This window comes from Ranitomeya variabilis, chromosome 5 (assembly GCF_051348905.1).
Source record: "Ranitomeya variabilis isolate aRanVar5 chromosome 5, aRanVar5.hap1, whole genome shotgun sequence".
NCBI lineage: Eukaryota > Metazoa > Chordata > Amphibia > Anura > Dendrobatidae > Ranitomeya > Ranitomeya variabilis.
Window position 1 is genome coordinate 638579482 of NC_135236.1, and position 20777 is coordinate 638600258.

A 20777-nucleotide genomic window follows, 5' to 3' on the forward strand; every position below is an offset into this window, starting at 1 on the left:
CTTTTATGAACACAGCAATACCAATTATGTGTATTTTTAATGTTTTTATTGTTTTATTTTTAGCAGGGCAAAAGGGCGATGATTTGAACATTTGATTTTTTATTTTTTTTCATATTTTATAAAACTTTTGTTTACTTTATTTAATATTCCCTTTAGGAGATGTGATGCTTCGATGGTCCGATTGCATGGGCTATACATAGCAGTGCTTCAGAATAGCAGAAATCACAACCTCCTATCACAGTAGTATTGCAATGACAGGCAATGGGAGCATCAGCAGACCCCAACAGTCATGACAACCCATCGATGCCCCACGATCACATGACAAGAGTGCCAACGGGCTCGATAAATGATGTTCTTCTAGCCAGCGCTTGTTAAATCCCACTGTAAGTGATTGACAGCAAGATTTAATTGGTTAACGGCCATGGGTGAAGTACTGCTCCACCTATGGCTGTTAAAGGCACATGATGACTGATTAATACATAGTCAGAGGGGAAAAATGTGACCTCACATCTCCACCAGTTTGAGTTTTGTGAATTGGAAGATAAGAACAGTTGTGAGGAGCCGTAGCAACACATCTCATCCCTCACAAGGGAAGATGGAGTCCCTCATGGAAGATTGCTGTGTCAGTGTCATATGTATTACAAGTTATTTACCACCTATGATAACTGTCATGATTGTACCTCTGTGTTATACAGAAGATGTGACTCACAATTTCCACTCCTGCTACCACATATATGGTCTACAGAATTGTTCAATAACAGAATGTTTATTTTCATACTCCTGCCTCTCTCAGTCATCTTTAAGTCATCGGGCCTGGTCTGCAAAACACTTGGCAGCATGCAGTCTACAGTAGCACCTATCAGAAATAATAATGAACACACCCATCCAGGTGTCCACTCATATTGTGTTTTAATGATCAATGAAACTATGATGGCTCGCACACGACCAATTTGGAAGTGACGGTGCTAGTGAAAGGAGCAAAAAGTTCCGAATATACTAGATATGAAGATCACTGCACACGTACAAGTTGAAGGTATGCTTAAGGTGGAAATTTTATTTACAGTGGTTTTTTAGAAAAAGCGACTGGTAAGCGTTGACGTTTCGGCTAGTATATAGCCTTGGTCACAACGTCGCTGGAAAAGATACAAATATTTACAATTAGCTATGTATAATGATTGGTGTATATACATATATCAAGAAATGTGCATTTTAATATACAATATATACAATTGTGACATTCATGTACAGAGAAATGTCTCTGTGTGACCCTGTAGCGAGATGTCATGGAATACCATACGTAGATAAAGAAACAATAAGACATACGTATTAAGAGAGATAAGTTTTAAGGAAATGCATATCGTGGTGTCTGTGCCAACACGTATGAACCAGGCAAAAAGGTGGCCTACCTAAAATATGAAGAGTCTGTCTTGATTAGAAAATGGTGATATAGAGCAAGGAAATGTATCATCCTGTCAGAAAAAAATAAAAAGAGAGGGGCATGTATACGTGGATGTCCCAGAGGGGTCACCATGATGTATGAGACAATGTGAGGGGGTAATTGAAACCTACCCTGACAATTTGGTTGATTGTCATATATCGTAGGATATTCTTTGCCAATGGTTGGTAGGGATGAGGATGGCAAACCTGTGCCAGGGGCCTGTGGAAAGGTATGTTGGTAAAGATCACCCTGAGACAAATGGGAACAAATCATATGCTGTGTCCCATAGTGTATGGTAGGAGCCTACCCTGGTGGTATATATGGAGACTTATGTGTCCAATGATATGGCGTCCAGACCCCAGTGGGCGTAGTGCTATAAGGCCCAGCGTTTGTCCGGTAGTGCCTGTGAAAGTTGATAATGTTATGGTAACGATCGTAAGGCATAATAGTATGAAAATAATGTGGGTATACTTATCTTTGGAGTTGTGACCTACATCCATAGGTGGCGCAGCGGTGTGAGGCTGACACTTCCGTGTCTGAGCTGAGACTGGCGCTGGGTGACTGTGCGCGCTTCTAATCATGTGGTGCTGCGAGGTCATGTGACCGGAAGTAGAGGAGACGCCGGCGCTTGCGCTGTACAGGCTGCAATAGTGTGTGGCCGGCAAAGTTTGTGTGTTGTCATGGGGATCGAGTGGGGAAACCAGCGCCTGCGCAGTTGTGCTCTATTGTGGGCTGAGTTGAAACTGGAAGGGAAGAAGGGGCGGAGGGAAGCAGGGACAGAGATAGAAAGGGAGGGCAATATCTTGGATCTATTGTAATCGTGTGTAAAGTGAATACATCTATATATATTTTAAGTGAATACTGGTCATGTAAATTACAGGATAAGTTTGAGAATTATATTGTTATACAATTATGCTGTATTGGTATCCATGAATAATTTACAAACACATTTGTTGAAATCATATATATTATTGACAATAATTGCAACTAAGTAGGAGTCCAAACCATATAAGGAAAAGGGAAAAGGGAAAAAAAACAAAGGGACAAAGAGAGAAGAAGAAAACGGAAACTTAGATAGACTCTATATTGTGGTAGGGGATCTTACCAACTCCACCGGGGGGAATTGCCGAGTGGATGCGTGCGACTATTCAATGGGTCTAGGGAAAGAAATACATTATGTTAGCCAATCTATTTCTCGATTGAGACCCCTTGGGCTGAGTGTGTCCAACGTGTAGATCCAGTAAGTTTCACGCTGTTTTAATAGTTGTGTGTGGTTCCCACCCCGCCTTGGTCTGGGAACTTTTTCAAGAACTTGGAACCGTAATTGGGATATATTGTGCCTGGCTTCCTGGAAGTGTGCAGGTAGAGGTAGCCAGGTCTTGCCACATCTGATGGTGGATTTGTGGCTTGAGATACGATCTCTAATGGCCTGGATGGTTTCGCCTACATACAGTAAGCCACACGGACACTTGATGATATACACTACATAGTTGGATTCGCAGGTATGATAGTCCCTAATGGGGTAGGTTTTTCCTGTGCGTGGATGAATTACCTCACTCCCTTTGATGATATTAGAGCAGCACATACAACTTAAGCATGGGAATGTGCCCCTTCTTTTTTGTCCACTCAATGTGCGAGTTAGTGTTTGTTTACGAGATCCAATGTCGGCCCTAACCAATTTGTCTCTAATGTTAGGTGGTCTGCGTAGGCACATTAGGGGGGGATTTCTGAAGATCTCCACTTTGGGATAAGCTTTGGTAAGCAAGGGCCATTGTCTATGGATCAAGTTGTGAATTCTTTGCATGGAGGGGTGATGGCCGTGGACAAAAGGTAATCTCGATGGTTTCTGTGGTGGAATAGCTGCAGAATCTGTGTCTGACAGTATCTTAGTCATTTCCGTGTTTAGAAGTGTACATGGATATTGTCTGTCTTCGAATTTTTTGGACATTTCGCTCAGTCTGGTTTGTCTGACAGTGGGGCTAGATACGATTCTGGAGACTCTTTTAAATTGAGATCGGGGAAGGCTGTTTCTTGTGGATTTAGGGTGGCAGCTATTGTACAAAAGAAGGTTGTTACGATCGGTAGGTTTGCTGTAGATATCGGTGGTAAGGACACCTTGGGTATCTTTGCATATTTTGGTGTCCAGGAAGGTAATAGTTTCCATGTGATGTGAAATAGAAAACTTGAGTTCCGGTCTGACCCTGTTGATGGTATTGTAGAATGTGGTTAAAGAGGTGTGGTCACCCTGCCAAATACAGAAAATATCATCTATGTAACGGTACCATAGAAGGGCATGTTGTTGAAATAATGAGTTAGGGTAAATAAAGTCTTGTTCAAAGCGGTCCATGTATAGATTGGCGTACGCCGGGGCTACATTTGAGCCCATTGCGGTCCCGCACGTTTGGACGTAAAAGTCATCCTCAAAAAGGAAATAATTTTCCCTGAGTACCAGATTGAGTAATTCCAGACAGAGATCGTGGGAACGTGTGTCAATTTTGGCTTCAGTTAGTGTGAGGGAGACAGCCTCAATCCCCTTGTCATGTGAGATTGAGGTATATAGGCTACTAACATCTAAGGTGTATAAGATGCTGTTAGCTGGAACCGTGTTAATGTCTTGGATTTTTTTCAAAAAGTCGCTAGTGTCCAGGATGAAGGATTTAGTTTTGTGAGTATATGGCGTGAGCAATTTTTCTAGGTAGATGGATATGGGATTGAGGATTGAATCGGTGGATGCTACAATGGGGCGTCCTGGTGGATTTTGCAGGTTTTTGTGGATTTTTGGGAGAATGTATAGTACTGGGGTTACTGGATGTTCATTTGTCAGGTATGTTTTGGTTTTGGCATCAATAGTTTTTAATTGTGAATGTTTAGTAAGAATGGCATCAATCTTTCTACGAATGTTATAGACAGGATCAGATTGGATTTTTTTATATGTGGTGGTGTCTGATAGCTGTCTTTTGACCTCAGCTGTGTATTGATTTTTGTTCATCACTACGACAGCCCCTCCCTTATCTGCGGGTTTGATGATAATGTTGCTGTTGTTTTTGAGTGAAAATAGTGCCTGTTTTTCTGGTGGTGTTAAATTGTGTCGGACTGGGAGAAGACCTACACGTTGGTCATGGATAGTCTCCTTAATGTCTTTATCCAAGAGATCAATGAAGGTCTCTACGGCATGGTTTGTCTTAGGAGGCATAAAATTGCTGGGACTTCTCAATCCCAGTTGGTCCAATGTGATTAGTGGCCCTCCGTCCCGATTAGGTAATATACCTAGTGTGTTACCAGTGAAGTATGGATTGACCTCAAAGTGTACTTTTAGTCTTATGCTGCGGTAGAAACTTTGTAGATCTTTTTCTAGCTGGAAGGAGTCCCATCTGGGGGTTGGGCAGAAAGATAGACCTTTGTTCAGTACCTTTAGTTCTAAAGGGGAAAGAGAGTAATCAGAAATGTTCACAACTAGGTTTGGACCCCTACCTGTGATCGAAGTGTCATCTGGCGTTCTCGATCTTTTCCTTCTCGACCTCCTACATGGCGTCCGCTTGGGCCTAAAAAAGCCGTTCTTGTGGTTGAGGCTCCGCCAGTGTCGCTTCCAGAGCCCGGGGAGGATCCCCCAGCCGGTGAGGAGTCCCCGGATGCTGTGTATCTTTCTGGGCGGCGTGATCTCGGATATTGTCTTCTGTGGGCTGTTTCCTCCCATCGATAGACTCTGTTGTTCAGGTAGTCCTCGGTGTCTCTTTGAAATTTGGTCCGTTTTCTTTCCTCGAGCGTTTTTTGATGTGTAGACAAAATGGAATCGACCTTACTTTTCAAGGTGTTGAATTCGGTGCTGGTAAGAGTAGAGGTGAGCTGCGTCTCGATGGTGACGATCTTTTCTTCTGTTTCTTTGATGGCTTCCTGTAAATATTCAATTGTTAGTAAGATGATATCAAATGAACATTTGTTAAGTATTTTTTGAAAGGTTGTGCAATATTGTGCGTTGTCTGAGAATAAGGTTGGTCGTAGGTTACAACGTAGACCCCGTGGTATCCTCCCTTGTCTGTGATATTCCCCAAGAGTGGCGCAATGTAGATCGTAGGCTATGAGTCTCTTTTTCTCCTTTTCCCAGTCTCTCGTTTTGATGTCTTTATTGGGTATACGTAGGAAGTCAGTTTTTGTTCTTATCTTAGATAGAATTGTAGATCCCGTGGCATCATCATACATGTAGGTCTCGGACGACATGAGTTCCGTCGGTGCAGATAGCCAAGAAATTCGTAGATCAATGAAACTATGATGGCTCGCACACGACCAATTTGGAAGTGACGGTGCTAGTGAAAGGAGCAAAAAGTTCCGAATATACTAGATATGAAGATCACTGCACACGTACAAGTTGAAGGTATGCTTAAGGTGGAAATTTTATTTACAGTGGTTTTTTAGAAAAAGCGACTGGTAAGCGTTGACGTTTCGGCTAGTATATAGCCTTGGTCACAACGTCGCTGGAAAAGATACAAATATTTACAATTAGCTATGTATAATGATTGGTGTATATACATATATCAAGAAATGTGCATTTTAATATACAATATATACAATTGTGACATTCATGTACAGAGAAATGTCTCTGTGTGACCCTGTAGCGAGATGTCATGGAATACCATACGTAGATAAAGAAACAATAAGACATACGTATTAAGAGAGATAAGTTTTAAGGAAATGCATATCGTGGTGTCTGTGCCAACACGTATGAACCAGGCAAAAAGGTGGCCTACCTAAAATATGAAGAGTCTGTCTTGATTAGAAAATGGTGATATAGAGCAAGGAAATGTATCATCCTGTCAGAAAAAAATAAAAAGAGAGGCCCAAGGGGTCTCAATCGAGAAATAGATTGGCTAACATAATGTATTTCTTTCCCTAGACCCATTGAATAGTCGCACGCATCCACTCGGCAATTCCCCCCGGTGGAGTTGGTAAGATCCCCTACCACAATATAGAGTCTATCTAAGTTTCCGTTTTCTTCTTCTCTCTTTGTCCCTTTGTTTTTTTTCCCTTTTCCCTTTTCCTTATATGGTTTGGACTCCTACTTAGTTGCAATTATTGTCAATAATATATATGATTTCAACAAATGTGTTTGTAAATTATTCATGGATACCAATACAGCATAATTGTATAACAATATAATTCTCAAACTTATCCTGTAATTTACATGACCAGTATTCACTTAAAATATATATAGATGTATTCACTTTACACACGATTACAATAGATCCAAGATATTGCCCTCCCTTTCTATCTCTGTCCCTGCTTCCCTCCGCCCCTTCTTCCCTTCCAGTTTCAACTCAGCCCACAATAGAGCACAACTGCGCAGGCGCTGGTTTCCCCACTCGATCCCCATGACAACACACAAACTTTGCCGGCCACACACTATTGCAGCCTGTACAGCGCAAGCGCCGGCGTCTCCTCTACTTCCGGTCACATGACCTCGCAGCACCACATGATTAGAAGCGCGCACAGTCACCCAGCGCCAGTCTCAGCTCAGACACGGAAGTGTCAGCCTCACACCGCTGCGCCACCTATGGATGTAGGTCACAACTCCAAAGATAAGTATACCCACATTATTTTCATACTATTATGCCTTACGATCGTTACCATAACATTATCAACTTTCACAGGCACTACCGGACAAACGCTGGGCCTTATAGCACTACGCCCACTGGGGTCTGGACGCCATATCATTGGACACATAAGTCTCCATATATACCACCAGGGTAGGCTCCTACCATACACTATGGGACACAGCATATGATTTGTTCCCATTTGTCTCAGGGTGATCTTTACCAACATACCTTTCCACAGGCCCCTGGCACAGGTTTGCCATCCTCATCCCTACCAACCATTGGCAAAGAATATCCTACGATATATGACAATCAACCAAATTGTCAGGGTAGGTTTCAATTACCCCCTCACATTGTCTCATACACCATGGTGACCCCTCTGGGACATCCACGTATACATGCCCCTCTCTTTTTATTTTTTTCTGACAGGATGATACATTTCCTTGCTCTATATCACCATTTTCTAATCAAGACAGACTCTTCATATTTTAGGTAGGCCACCTTTTTGCCTGGTTCATACGTGTTGGCACAGACACCACGATATGCATTTCCTTAAAACTTATCTCTCTTAATACGTATGTCTTATTGTTTCTTTATCTACGTATGGTATTCCATGACATCTCGCTACAGGGTCACACAGAGACATTTCTCTGTACATGAATGTCACAATTGTATATATTGTATATTAAAATGCACATTTCTTGATATATGTATATACACCAATCATTATACATAGCTAATTGTAAATATTTGTATCTTTTCCAGCGACGTTGTGACCAAGGCTATATACTAGCCGAAACGTCAACGCTTACCAGTCGCTTTTTCTAAAAAACCACTGTAAATAAAATTTCCACCTTAAGCATACCTTCAACTTGTACGTGTGCAGTGATCTTCATATCTAGTATATTCGGAACTTTTTGCTCCTTTCACTAGCACCGTCACTTCCAAATTGGTCGTGTGCGAGCCATCATAGTTTCATTGATCTACGAATTTCTTGGCTATCTGCACCGACGGAACTCATGTCGTCCGAGACCTACATGTATGATGATGCCACGGGATCTACAATTCTATCTAAGATAAGAACAAAAACTGACTTCCTACGTATACCCAATAAAGACATCAAAACGAGAGACTGGGAAAAGGAGAAAAAGAGACTCATAGCCTACGATCTACATTGCGCCACTCTTGGGGAATATCACAGACAAGGGAGGATACCACGGGGTCTACGTTGTAACCTACGACCAACCTTATTCTCAGACAACGCACAATATTGCACAACCTTTCAAAAAATACTTAACAAATGTTCATTTGATATCATCTTACTAACAATTGAATATTTACAGGAAGCCATCAAAGAAACAGAAGAAAAGATCGTCACCATCGAGACGCAGCTCACCTCTACTCTTACCAGCACCGAATTCAACACCTTGAAAAGTAAGGTCGATTCCATTTTGTCTACACATCAAAAAACGCTCGAGGAAAGAAAACGGACCAAATTTCAAAGAGACACCGAGGACTACCTGAACAACAGAGTCTATCGATGGGAGGAAACAGCCCACAGAAGACAATATCCGAGATCACGCCGCCCAGAAAGATACACAGCATCCGGGGACTCCTCACCGGCTGGGGGATCCTCCCCGGGCTCTGGAAGCGACACTGGCGGAGCCTCAACCACAAGAACGGCTTTTTTAGGCCCAAGCGGACGCCATGTAGGAGGTCGAGAAGGAAAAGATCGAGAACGCCAGATGACACTTCGATCACAGGTAGGGGTCCAAACCTAGTTGTGAACATTTCTGATTACTCTCTTTCCCCTTTAGAACTAAAGGTACTGAACAAAGGTCTATCTTTCTGCCCAACCCCCAGATGGGACTCCTTCCAGCTAGAAAAAGATCTACAAAGTTTCTACCGCAGCATAAGACTAAAAGTACACTTTGAGGTCAATCCATACTTCACTGGTAACACACTAGGTATATTACCTAATCGGGACGGAGGGCCACTAATCACATTGGACCAACTGGGATTGAGAAGTCCCAGCAATTTTATGCCTCCTAAGACAAACCATGCCGTAGAGACCTTCATTGATCTCTTGGATAAAGACATTAAGGAGACTATCCATGACCAACGTGTAGGTCTTCTCCCAGTCCGACACAATTTAACACCACCAGAAAAACAGGCACTATTTTCACTCAAAAACAACAGCAACATTATCATCAAACCCGCAGATAAGGGAGGGGCTGTCGTAGTGATGAACAAAAATCAATACACAGCTGAGGTCAAAAGACAGCTATCAGACACCACCACATATAAAAAAATCCAATCTGATCCTGTCTATAACATTCGTAGAAAGATTGATGCCATTCTTACTAAACATTCACAATTAAAAACTATTGATGCCAAAACCAAAACATACCTGACAAATGAACATCCAGTAACCCCAGTACTATACATTCTCCCAAAAATCCACAAAAACCTGCAAAATCCACCAGGACGCCCCATTGTAGCATCCACCGATTCAATCCTCAATCCCATATCCATCTACCTAGAAAAATTGCTCACGCCATATACTCACAAAACTAAATCCTTCATCCTGGACACTAGCGACTTTTTGAAAAAAATCCAAGACATTAACACGGTTCCAGCTAACAGCATCTTATACACCTTAGATGTTAGTAGCCTATATACCTCAATCTCACATGACAAGGGGATTGAGGCTGTCTCCCTCACACTAACTGAAGCCAAAATTGACACACGTTCCCACGATCTCTGTCTGGAATTACTCAATCTGGTACTCAGGGAAAATTATTTCCTTTTTGAGGATGACTTTTACGTCCAAACGTGCGGGACCGCAATGGGCTCAAATGTAGCCCCGGCGTACGCCAATCTATACATGGACCGCTTTGAACAAGACTTTATTTACCCTAACTCATTATTTCAACAACATGCCCTTCTATGGTACCGTTACATAGATGATATTTTCTGTATTTGGCAGGGTGACCACACCTCTTTAACCACATTCTACAATACCATCAACAGGGTCAGACCGGAACTCAAGTTTTCTATTTCACATCACATGGAAACTATTACCTTCCTGGACACCAAAATATGCAAAGATACCCAAGGTGTCCTTACCACCGATATCTACAGCAAACCTACCGATCGTAACAACCTTCTTTTGTACAATAGCTGCCACCCTAAATCCACAAGAAACAGCCTTCCCCGATCTCAATTTAAAAGAGTCTCCAGAATCGTATCTAGCCCCACTGTCAGACAAACCAGACTGAGCGAAATGTCCAAAAAATTCGAAGACAGACAATATCCATGTACACTTCTAAACACGGAAATGACTAAGATACTGTCAGACACAGATTCTGCAGCTATTCCACCACAGAAACCATCGAGATTACCTTTTGTCCACGGCCATCACCCCTCCATGCAAAGAATTCACAACTTGATCCATAGACAATGGCCCTTGCTTACCAAAGCTTATCCCAAAGTGGAGATCTTCAGAAATCCCCCCCTAATGTGCCTACGCAGACCACCTAACATTAGAGACAAATTGGTTAGGGCCGACATTGGATCTCGTAAACAAACACTAACTCGCACATTGAGTGGACAAAAAAGAAGGGGCACATTCCCATGCTTAAGTTGTATGTGCTGCTCTAATATCATCAAAGGGAGTGAGGTAATTCATCCACGCACAGGAAAAACCTACCCCATTAGGGACTATCATACCTGCGAATCCAACTATGTAGTGTATATCATCAAGTGTCCGTGTGGCTTACTGTATGTAGGCGAAACCATCCAGGCCATTAGAGATCGTATCTCAAGCCACAAATCCACCATCAGATGTGGCAAGACCTGGCTACCTCTACCTGCACACTTCCAGGAAGCCAGGCACAATATATCCCAATTACGGTTCCAAGTTCTTGAAAAAGTTCCCAGACCAAGGCGGGGTGGGAACCACACACAACTATTAAAACAGCGTGAAACTTACTGGATCTACACGTTGGACACACTCAGCCCAAGGGGTCTCAATCGAGAAATAGATTGGCTAACATAATGTATTTCTTTCCCTAGACCCATTGAATAGTCGCACGCATCCACTCGGCAATTCCCCCCGGTGGAGTTGGTAAGATCCCCTACCACAATATAGAGTCTATCTAAGTTTCCGTTTTCTTCTTCTCTCTTTGTCCCTTTGTTTTTTTTCCCTTTTCCCTTTTCCTTATATGGTTTGGACTCCTACTTAGTTGCAATTATTGTCAATAATATATATGATTTCAACAAATGTGTTTGTAAATTATTCATGGATACCAATACAGCATAATTGTATAACAATATAATTCTCAAACTTATCCTGTAATTTACATGACCAGTATTCACTTAAAATATATATAGATGTATTCACTTTACACACGATTACAATAGATCCAAGATATTGCCCTCCCTTTCTATCTCTGTCCCTGCTTCCCTCCGCCCCTTCTTCCCTTCCAGTTTCAACTCAGCCCACAATAGAGCACAACTGCGCAGGCGCTGGTTTCCCCACTCGATCCCCATGACAACACACAAACTTTGCCGGCCACACACTATTGCAGCCTGTACAGCGCAAGCGCCGGCGTCTCCTCTACTTCCGGTCACATGACCTCGCAGCACCACATGATTAGAAGCGCGCACAGTCACCCAGCGCCAGTCTCAGCTCAGACACGGAAGTGTCAGCCTCACACCGCTGCGCCACCTATGGATGTAGGTCACAACTCCAAAGATAAGTATACCCACATTATTTTCATACTATTATGCCTTACGATCGTTACCATAACATTATCAACTTTCACAGGCACTACCGGACAAACGCTGGGCCTTATAGCACTACGCCCACTGGGGTCTGGACGCCATATCATTGGACACATAAGTCTCCATATATACCACCAGGGTAGGCTCCTACCATACACTATGGGACACAGCATATGATTTGTTCCCATTTGTCTCAGGGTGATCTTTACCAACATACCTTTCCACAGGCCCCTGGCACAGGTTTGCCATCCTCATCCCTACCAACCATTGGCAAAGAATATCCTACGATATATGACAATCAACCAAATTGTCAGGGTAGGTTTCAATTACCCCCTCACATTGTCTCATACATCATGGTGACCCCTCTGGGACATCCACGTATACATGCCCCTCTCTTTTTATTTTTTTCTGACAGGATGATACATTTCCTTGCTCTATATCACCATTTTCTAATCAAGACAGACTCTTCATATTTTAGGTAGGCCACCTTTTTGCCTGGTTCATACGTGTTGGCACAGACACCACGATATGCATTTCCTTAAAACTTATCTCTCTTAATACGTATGTCTTATTGTTTCTTTATCTACGTATGGTATTCCATGACATCTCGCTACAGGGTCACACAGAGACATTTCTCTGTACATGAATGTCACAATTGTATATATTGTATATTAAAATGCACATTTCTTGATATATGTATATACACCAATCATTATACATAGCTAATTGTAAATATTTGTATCTTTTCCAGCGACGTTGTGACCAAGGCTATATACTAGCCGAAACGTCAACGCTTACCAGTCGCTTTTTCTAAAAAACCACTGTAAATAAAATTTCCACCTTAAGCATATTGTGTTTTAGGTTCCAGAGTGACATCTCGGCCAGGAAGAGCCCTTACATATCCAGTAACCCATTTAATAACCCACGGAACTGACAGTCTTTTCCTGTTTTTAAAAATAAAAATTGCCCCTCTTGAAAGTGATGAGCAGATTGTTTAAAATTAAACTTCTCCAGTTTCTTCAATTTCCCCCCCCCAAAATTCAGATTCAATGTCCCTTATTATTCTCTAGGGTCTCTTCAGACCACAGAGCATAGCAAAGATGTAAAAAAGCTAATACTCACCTCACCACCCACCCTGCTGCTCACCATCAGCCATATTCTACTTTCTGCCATTGTGCGCCTCAATTCTAACCTCCTCATTATATACCAGAACTTTCGTCCCAGTCACTGCGGCATTCACTGTGATGTCATGATGTTACAACCTTACGTCATGGACAGAAGTCTTTGTTTATAATGAATAGGCCAGTGATGAGGTGCACAATAGCAGAAAGAAGAGGACCCGATGGCGAGCAGTGGGGAGGTCAGAGAGATAAGCAGTGAGATGCTTATTATGTTGTTGGGTTTTTTTACCTTTCTTTACCAAAATGGTGTCCTGACATTTTTTGTTTTGAGAATCAAAGTATTCATATTTGAGTGGAATCATAAATTTCATAAAATTCTAATCGAACTGGGAAAGATCCACTCATCTCTGACTGACTGCAAAAAGTGGTTGATTTTTCTGTCATTGCCTCTAAATCCAGGAGAACTTTTGAAAATTCCTGTGCTGGGCCTACTAAGAATTCAAGAGCCCGAGCCTGTGGTCCACGTCAAATCTGCTTTGATAATACTTGAAGGATCCTGGACTTGATTGAGGAAGACGAGGAGGAGGAGAAGGATGAGGGGGAGGAGAAGGAGGAGGAAGAGGAAGAGGACTGGGCTTTTTGCCCAGTCCTGCATGTGATTGTACCAATAGATTTCAATCCAATCACAAATCCAATACTTTATTTCCTATGTTTACAAAAAATAAGGATAATAGCAAAGAAAATTGTAATCATGTAAGCTCATTAATTTTTTTGGGGGGAAAAAATTGCCATTTGTGCCCAACCATAGGATGGGGCCAAATTCCACCAAGAAACATACACCTTGGCAGAACGAAGCTGACCCCATTATAAGTCTGTGGGGCACTGCTGATGTCTGTTATGCAATGGATCCGGTACTGGGTGATGGGTTTGATTGTAGTGGAGATGACAGCGCTGTTGTGAATGGAGCACATTCACATTTGGAGTCAACCAGGTGGTTAAAGGACATAGTTGTTGACTTTCCATACTTTTAAGCGATTATAATTGATTCATATAGGGCTTTTTATGCTAGTTTCCCTTTAAAATGAAAAAGCTATTTTTATACTCAAATTTTAAAGCTAACACATTCTGCGCTGCGAACATTAGACGTGTGACTATATAACTTTATACACACTTATACAAAGGGATTTAAAGGCCCATCTCATGAGAACAGAAAGCTGCTGAGAAGAATTCTGCAAAGGTCAGTGATTATCCTCTATTCTCAGAATATTAGACACCATATTTTAGAAATGTCCACAGAATAAATGACCATTAAAATTCAGTTAGAGATCTCAGTCACTGGGGGGACATAGCGGTAAGGATTGGTGGCTATGGATTAAAAAATGAAATTTAATAGGAAAGTTCTACTTTAGCAGCAGTCGAGCTTTTACCACTCAGGTTAACTGGCCTACATTTCCCATCATCCAACTGCTGAAAAATGTTTTAACAATGATATATGTTAAGCTAGTAAATTCTCATTAGTAAAAGATCTAAAAAGAGTATTATTTAGTTTACTTCAATATCAAAAAGTATGAAAATGTTCTGTTTTAAATATATACATATATATGTACAGTTGAAACCAGAAGTTTACATACACTATATAAAAAGATACATATGCATGTTTTTCTCAATATCTGACATGAAATCAGAATTAACCTTTCCCATTTTAAGTCAATTAGGATTACCATAATTATTAATATTTGCCAAATGCTAGAATAATGAGAGAGAGAATGTTTTAAGGCATTTTTATTACTTAAAGCAAAGTCAAAAGTTTACATACATTTCATTAGTATTTGGTACCATTGCCCTAAAACTGAATGACTTGGGTCAAACATTTGGGATCTCCTTCCACAAGCTTCTCACAATAGTTGTTCGGAATTTGGGCCCATGACTCCTGACAAAACTAGTATCACTGATCCAGGTTTGTAGGTCTCCTTGCTCGCACCGGCCTTTTCCGCTTTGCCCATAAATTTTCAATAGGATTGAGATCAGGACCTTGTGATGGCCACTCCATAACATTGACTTTTTTTATCCTTAAACCACTTTGCTACCATTTTGGCAGTATGCTTCCGGTCTTTGTCCATTTGGAAGACCCATTTCCACCCAAACTTTAACTTCCTTACTGATGTCTTGAGATGTTGAATCAGTATTGCCACATAATCTTCCTTTGTCATGATGCCATCTATTTTGTGAAGTGCACCAGTTCCACCTGCAGCAAAATGACCCCACAATATGATGTTGCCACCCCTGTGTTTCACAGTTGGGATGGTGTTCTTGGGCTTTCAAGCTTCTCCCTATTTCCTCCAAACGTAACGATTGTAATTTTGCCCAAAAAGTTAAATTTTAGTTTCATCAGACCATAGGACATATCTCCAAAAATTAAGGTCTTTGTTCCTGTGTGCATTTGCAAACATTAATCTGGCTTTTTCATGTTTCTTTTGGAGCAGGGTTGAGCGACTTTTATTTTTATAGGATCGGGTCGGGTTTCACGAAGTGAAGTGAAGTGAAATCGTCCGATCCTATAAAAAAGTCGGGGTCGGCCGAAACACGAAACCCAATGCAGTGCAATGGGATACTATGTTCCCAGGGTCTGAAGGAGAGGAAACTCTCCTTCAGGCCCTGGGATCCATATTTAAGTGTAAAATAAAGAATCAGAATAAAAAATATTGATATACTCACCCTCGGACGCGCCCTGGTACTAACTGGCAGCCTTCCTTCCTAAGAATGAGCGCGTGAATGACTTGCGGTGATGTCACGGCTTGTGATTGGTCGCGTGAGCGGTCACATGGGCGGCCGCGACCAATCACAAGCCGTGACGTCATCTAAGGACCTTCACACGCTCATTCTTAGGAAGGAAGACTGCCGGAAAGAAGCCGAGGGTGAGTATATTCCTATTAGGTATATACTCACCGTCGGACGCACCCTGCTTCTTTCCGGCAGCCTTCCTTCTTAAGAATGAGCGCGTGAAGGGCCTTATATGACGTCACGACTGTGATTGGTCGCGTGAGCGGTCACATGGGCGGCCGCGACCAATCACAAGTCGTGACGTCATCTAAGGCCCTTCACGCGCTCATTCTTAAGAAGGAAGGCTGCCGGAAAGAAGCAGGGTGCGTCCGAGGGTGAGTATATACCTAGTAGGAATATACTCACCCTCGGCTTCTTTCTGGCAGCCTTCCTTCCTAAGAATGAGCGCGTGAAGGGCCTTAGATGACGTCACGGCTTGTGATTGGTCGCGGCCGCCCATGTGACCGCTCAGGCGACCAATCACAAGCCGCGACGTCACCGCAGGTCATTCACGCGCTCATTCTTAGGAAGGAAGGCTGCCAGTTAGTACCAGGGCGCGTCCGAGGGTGAGTATATCAATATTTTTTATTTTGATTCTATATTTTACACTTAAATATGGATTCCGATACCGATTCCCGATTTCGCAAACATATCGGAACTCGGTATCGGAATTCCGATACCAGATTCAGAAGATTGCCGAACTCATGGCCGACCCCACACAGGGGTCGGGTCGGGTTTCATGAAACCCGACTTTGCCAAAAGTCGGCGACTTCTGAAAATGGCCGACCCGTTTCGCTCAACCCTATTTTGGAGTAATGGCTTCTTCCTGGCATAGTGGCCTTTTAGCTCATGTTGCTACAGTACTCGTTTCACTGTGGATATTGACACAATCTTACCAGCATTTGCCATCATCTTCACAAGGTTTTTTGCTTTTTTCCTTGGATTGATATGCACATGTCAGATCAAAGCATGATCATCTATAGGACACAGAACTCGTCTCCTTCCTGAACGGTATGATGGCTGGACGTTCCAATCTTGTTTGTTCTTTCGTATAGTTGTTTGCACAGATGAACGAGGTACCTTCAGGTATCTTGAAATTGTACCAAAGGATGAGCCAGACTTGTTCAATTCCGCAATTCTCTTCCTGATATCTTGGCTGATTTCTTTAGACTTTCCCATGATACTAAACAAAGAAGCAGGGTGTTTCAGGTTTGCATTGGTACAATTCTTCCTCCTCTTTAAATTGACTAAAATAGGCAGTTGTAGTTTGACCTTACTGTCTGCTTTTTTTTGTTTAATACTGAATTTTCAGAGTGAATGATAAGTCCATGAGTTGGGGTAGGGAAAGAAGCTGCTCCTGAATCGGGAAAGAAAAATATCTCTCTAATAAAATTATAAAAGTTACTTATACTTGCTTATTCTTTTAGTCCAAAAGGTAAAAGTAGTATTAACATACTGCTTCAAAAAGAGATCTTCAGAGAAACATGGAACAACTCTTTGAATTGTTGGCTTCTGTATGAATCTGGAATAGAACACTTTCGAATAAAATGGAGGACATAAATATAACCTGAGCCCATAGATTTCTACATGTGTCATATTGTGGCTCCAAGCTTTATACCTCTATGTTCTTGAAACATTTGTAAGTTTTAGAGCGTCACATAGACCCACTTATAACTGAACAGCTGAGAGGAACTCTCTGAGAGGCTATTGTGTAGGTAAAAATGTACCCACTGCCTTAGTGATCATTCAAAGATCAGTTTTTCGCTTAAGAGTAGTATACATATTTTTCATCGTTTACCTACTAAACCTATTATAGTCAATGGGGTTGTTCACATGTCGATGATTTCTTGCAGACCAAGTGGTCTGTTCAGAAACGTAAAGAAAAGTGTTGTGTTGATCTGATTATGTTGGCACTGAAAGTCTAGGGATCCATGAAAAAATTGAAGCGCACTTGGATGCCATCATTTTTCACTGACAGATAAGCTAAGGTGTTTTTTTTATTTTCATATGAGAAATTGACCAAACTGTGATGACACTGATGAAGATCTGATGAAACTCAAATCAAAAACACTTCTCGGACTATTTTTCTCATGCTAGAAAATCACTGACGTCGGAATGAGGCCCTAGGCAGTCTCATCTCTAACCAGTATTGTTATAGCTGATGCACCATTATCACTTCTCACTTGTCCCACGTGTTGCAGGAGACTATAGTTGACTTCCAAATCACTCGGGATTGGAAACCACTTTAACAAGAGTCTTGAAGGTCAGGTAAGCTTTCCTCTTGGTATTTCACTTTAATAATCACAGTTTATTTTTTGCAATCTCATGCATACATTTTGTCATTAGTGAATCGAAAATCTACCCATTTAGCAATTAATTTGTTTTCCAGAGCAAAAAAGTCACAATCTGATCAACAGATGTTATTAGTTCACACCAATTATTGAGATGATCGTGCAATGTTCCTTCCCCCATTTGGGGAAATCATTAATGTTTCTGCTCTCCTACAATGAGTGTTGTCTTGTTAACACAAACAATACAATTAATTAGTCAAACTGCTAATTGATGGTTCACAAAGTAAAGTGAGGACTCTTTTTAGATAAAATAATAGTTCAATTCCAAAATGATGCTGATTGGAGATACAGTGAATTGAAAATGTATTCGTATCCTTGTAAACATTTCCAAATCTTTTCATGTTACACTCGCACACCTAAATGTTGGTTATTTGAATGTTATGTGATATGCCAACACAAAGCTGCAAGTATTTGCGAAGTGTAAAGGAAATGATACATGGCTTTCTAAATATTTAAAAATATGAATCTGAAAACTGCATCGTGCATTTGTATTCAGCCCCTGAGTCAATACTTTGTAGGGCCATCATCGTCGTATCCAGAGGTTGTCTTTCAAAATACACATATGAGTGCTTCCAGCATTACTGCAAAGGGTAAAATGGTGGTGTGTCAGCCTGTCAGTGCTCAGACCAGGGCAGGCTCCAGGTTTTCATTGGCCCAAAGCAAAAGTCTCAGTGGGCCCCTTTATCAAATACCGATTTGATTCAGAGATACGGCAGAGAAATCTAGGTATACAACACAGGGCCTAGCCTGCCCCCTCATGATTCACATGTGCAGACATGTGCACACATACAGTACACAAACATGCACACATACGCAGACATGCGCACACATACAGTACACAAACATGCACACATACGCAGACATGCGCACACATACAGTACACAAACATGCACACATACGCAGACATGCGCACACATACAGTACACAAACATGCACACACGCAGACATGCGCACACATACAGTACACAAACATGCACACATGCGCAGACATGTGCACACATATAGTACACAAACATGCACACATACGCAGACATGCGCACACATACAGTACACAAACATGCGCAGACATGTGCACACATACAGTACACAAACATGCACACATACACAGACATGCACACTCATACAGTACACAAACATGCACACATATGCAGACATGCACACACATACAGTACACAAACATGCACACATATGCAGACATACAGTACACAAACATGCACACATATGCAGACATGGGCACACATACAGTACACAAACATACACACATATGCAGACATGTGCACACATACAGTACACAAACATGCACACATACGCACACATACGCACACATGCACACACATACAGTACACAAACATGCACACATACGCAGACATGCGCACACATACAGTACACAAATATGCACACATACGCGGACATGCGCACACATACAGTACACAAACATGCACACATACGCAGACATGCGCACACATACAGTACACAAACATGCACACACGCAGACATGCGCACACATACAGTACACAAACATGCACACATGCGCAGACATGTGCACACATATAGTACACAAACATGCACACATACGCAGACATGCGCACACATACAGTACACAAACATGCACACATACGCAGACATGCGCACACATACAGTACACAAACATGCACACATACGCAGACATGCGCACACATACAGTACACAAACATGCACACACGCAGACATGCGCACACATACAGTACACAAACATGCACACATGCGCAGACATGTGCACACATATAGTACACAAACATGCACACATATGCAGACATGCGCACACATACAGTACACAAACATGCGCAGAAATGTGCACACATACAGTACACAAACATGCACACATACGCAGACATGCGCACACATACAGTACACAAACATGCACACATATGCAGACATGCACACACATACAGTACACAAACATGCACACATATGCAGACATACAGTACACAAACATGCACACATATGCAGACATGGGCACACATACAGTACACAAACATACACACATATGCAGACATGTGCACACATACAGTACACAAACATGCACACATACGCACACATGCGCACACATACAGTACACAAACATGCACACATACGCAGACATGCGCACACATACAGTACACAAATATGCACACATACGCGGACATGCACACACATACAGTACACAAATATGCACACATATGCAGACATGCGCACACATACAGTACACAAATATGCACACATGCGCACACATACAGTACACAAACATGCACACATATGCAGACATATGCAGCGCCCCCACTGCCGCAGGGCCGAGGGGTACCCGGTACCGGGCCTCTGAGTCTCTGCTCTGGGGTTGTCACGGTGGCTAGGCCCGGTCCGTGACCCTGAAGAGGGGCGTACAGTGAATGATGGTTGTGGATGGTGGTGGTGCGGTGCAGTAAATAACGAGGACACTAGGTTGCAGTCTCTTTACCTCTTTACTGAAGGTCTCTGGGTCCTCAGTCCGGAATACGGTTCACCAGGCCGCGCAAGTCTGGCCGGTCCAATGGCACCTCCAGAGTTCTCTTTGCAGGTGGAAATCTGTGCCTACCTGCTAGCGCTATGTGTTGTGGTCCTGCCCTGCTGTGCTTACGGAAAGTCCCCACAACTGTTGTGTCTGTTTCTTAAGTTCCCT

General features: G+C 42.2%; 2 long non-coding RNA genes across 2 annotated transcripts; one reads left to right on the top strand and one right to left on the bottom strand.

Moving 5' to 3' along the window:
• Positions 1–1045: 1045 nt before the first annotated feature.
• Positions 1046–5577, bottom strand: LOC143773981 (uncharacterized). Its single transcript, XR_013215442.1, has 3 exons — positions 4910–5577; positions 2544–2595; positions 1046–1133 (listed from the first exon to the last, which is right to left on the bottom strand). It is a non-coding gene; the product is annotated as an uncharacterized LOC143773981 (long non-coding RNA).
• A 2541-nt stretch (positions 5578–8118) lies between these two features.
• On the top strand, positions 8119–12650 carry LOC143773982 (uncharacterized). The gene is made up of 3 exons (XR_013215443.1): positions 8119–8786; positions 11101–11152; positions 12563–12650. It is a non-coding gene; the product is annotated as an uncharacterized LOC143773982 (long non-coding RNA).
• The last annotated feature ends 8127 nt before the right edge of the window (positions 12651–20777 follow it).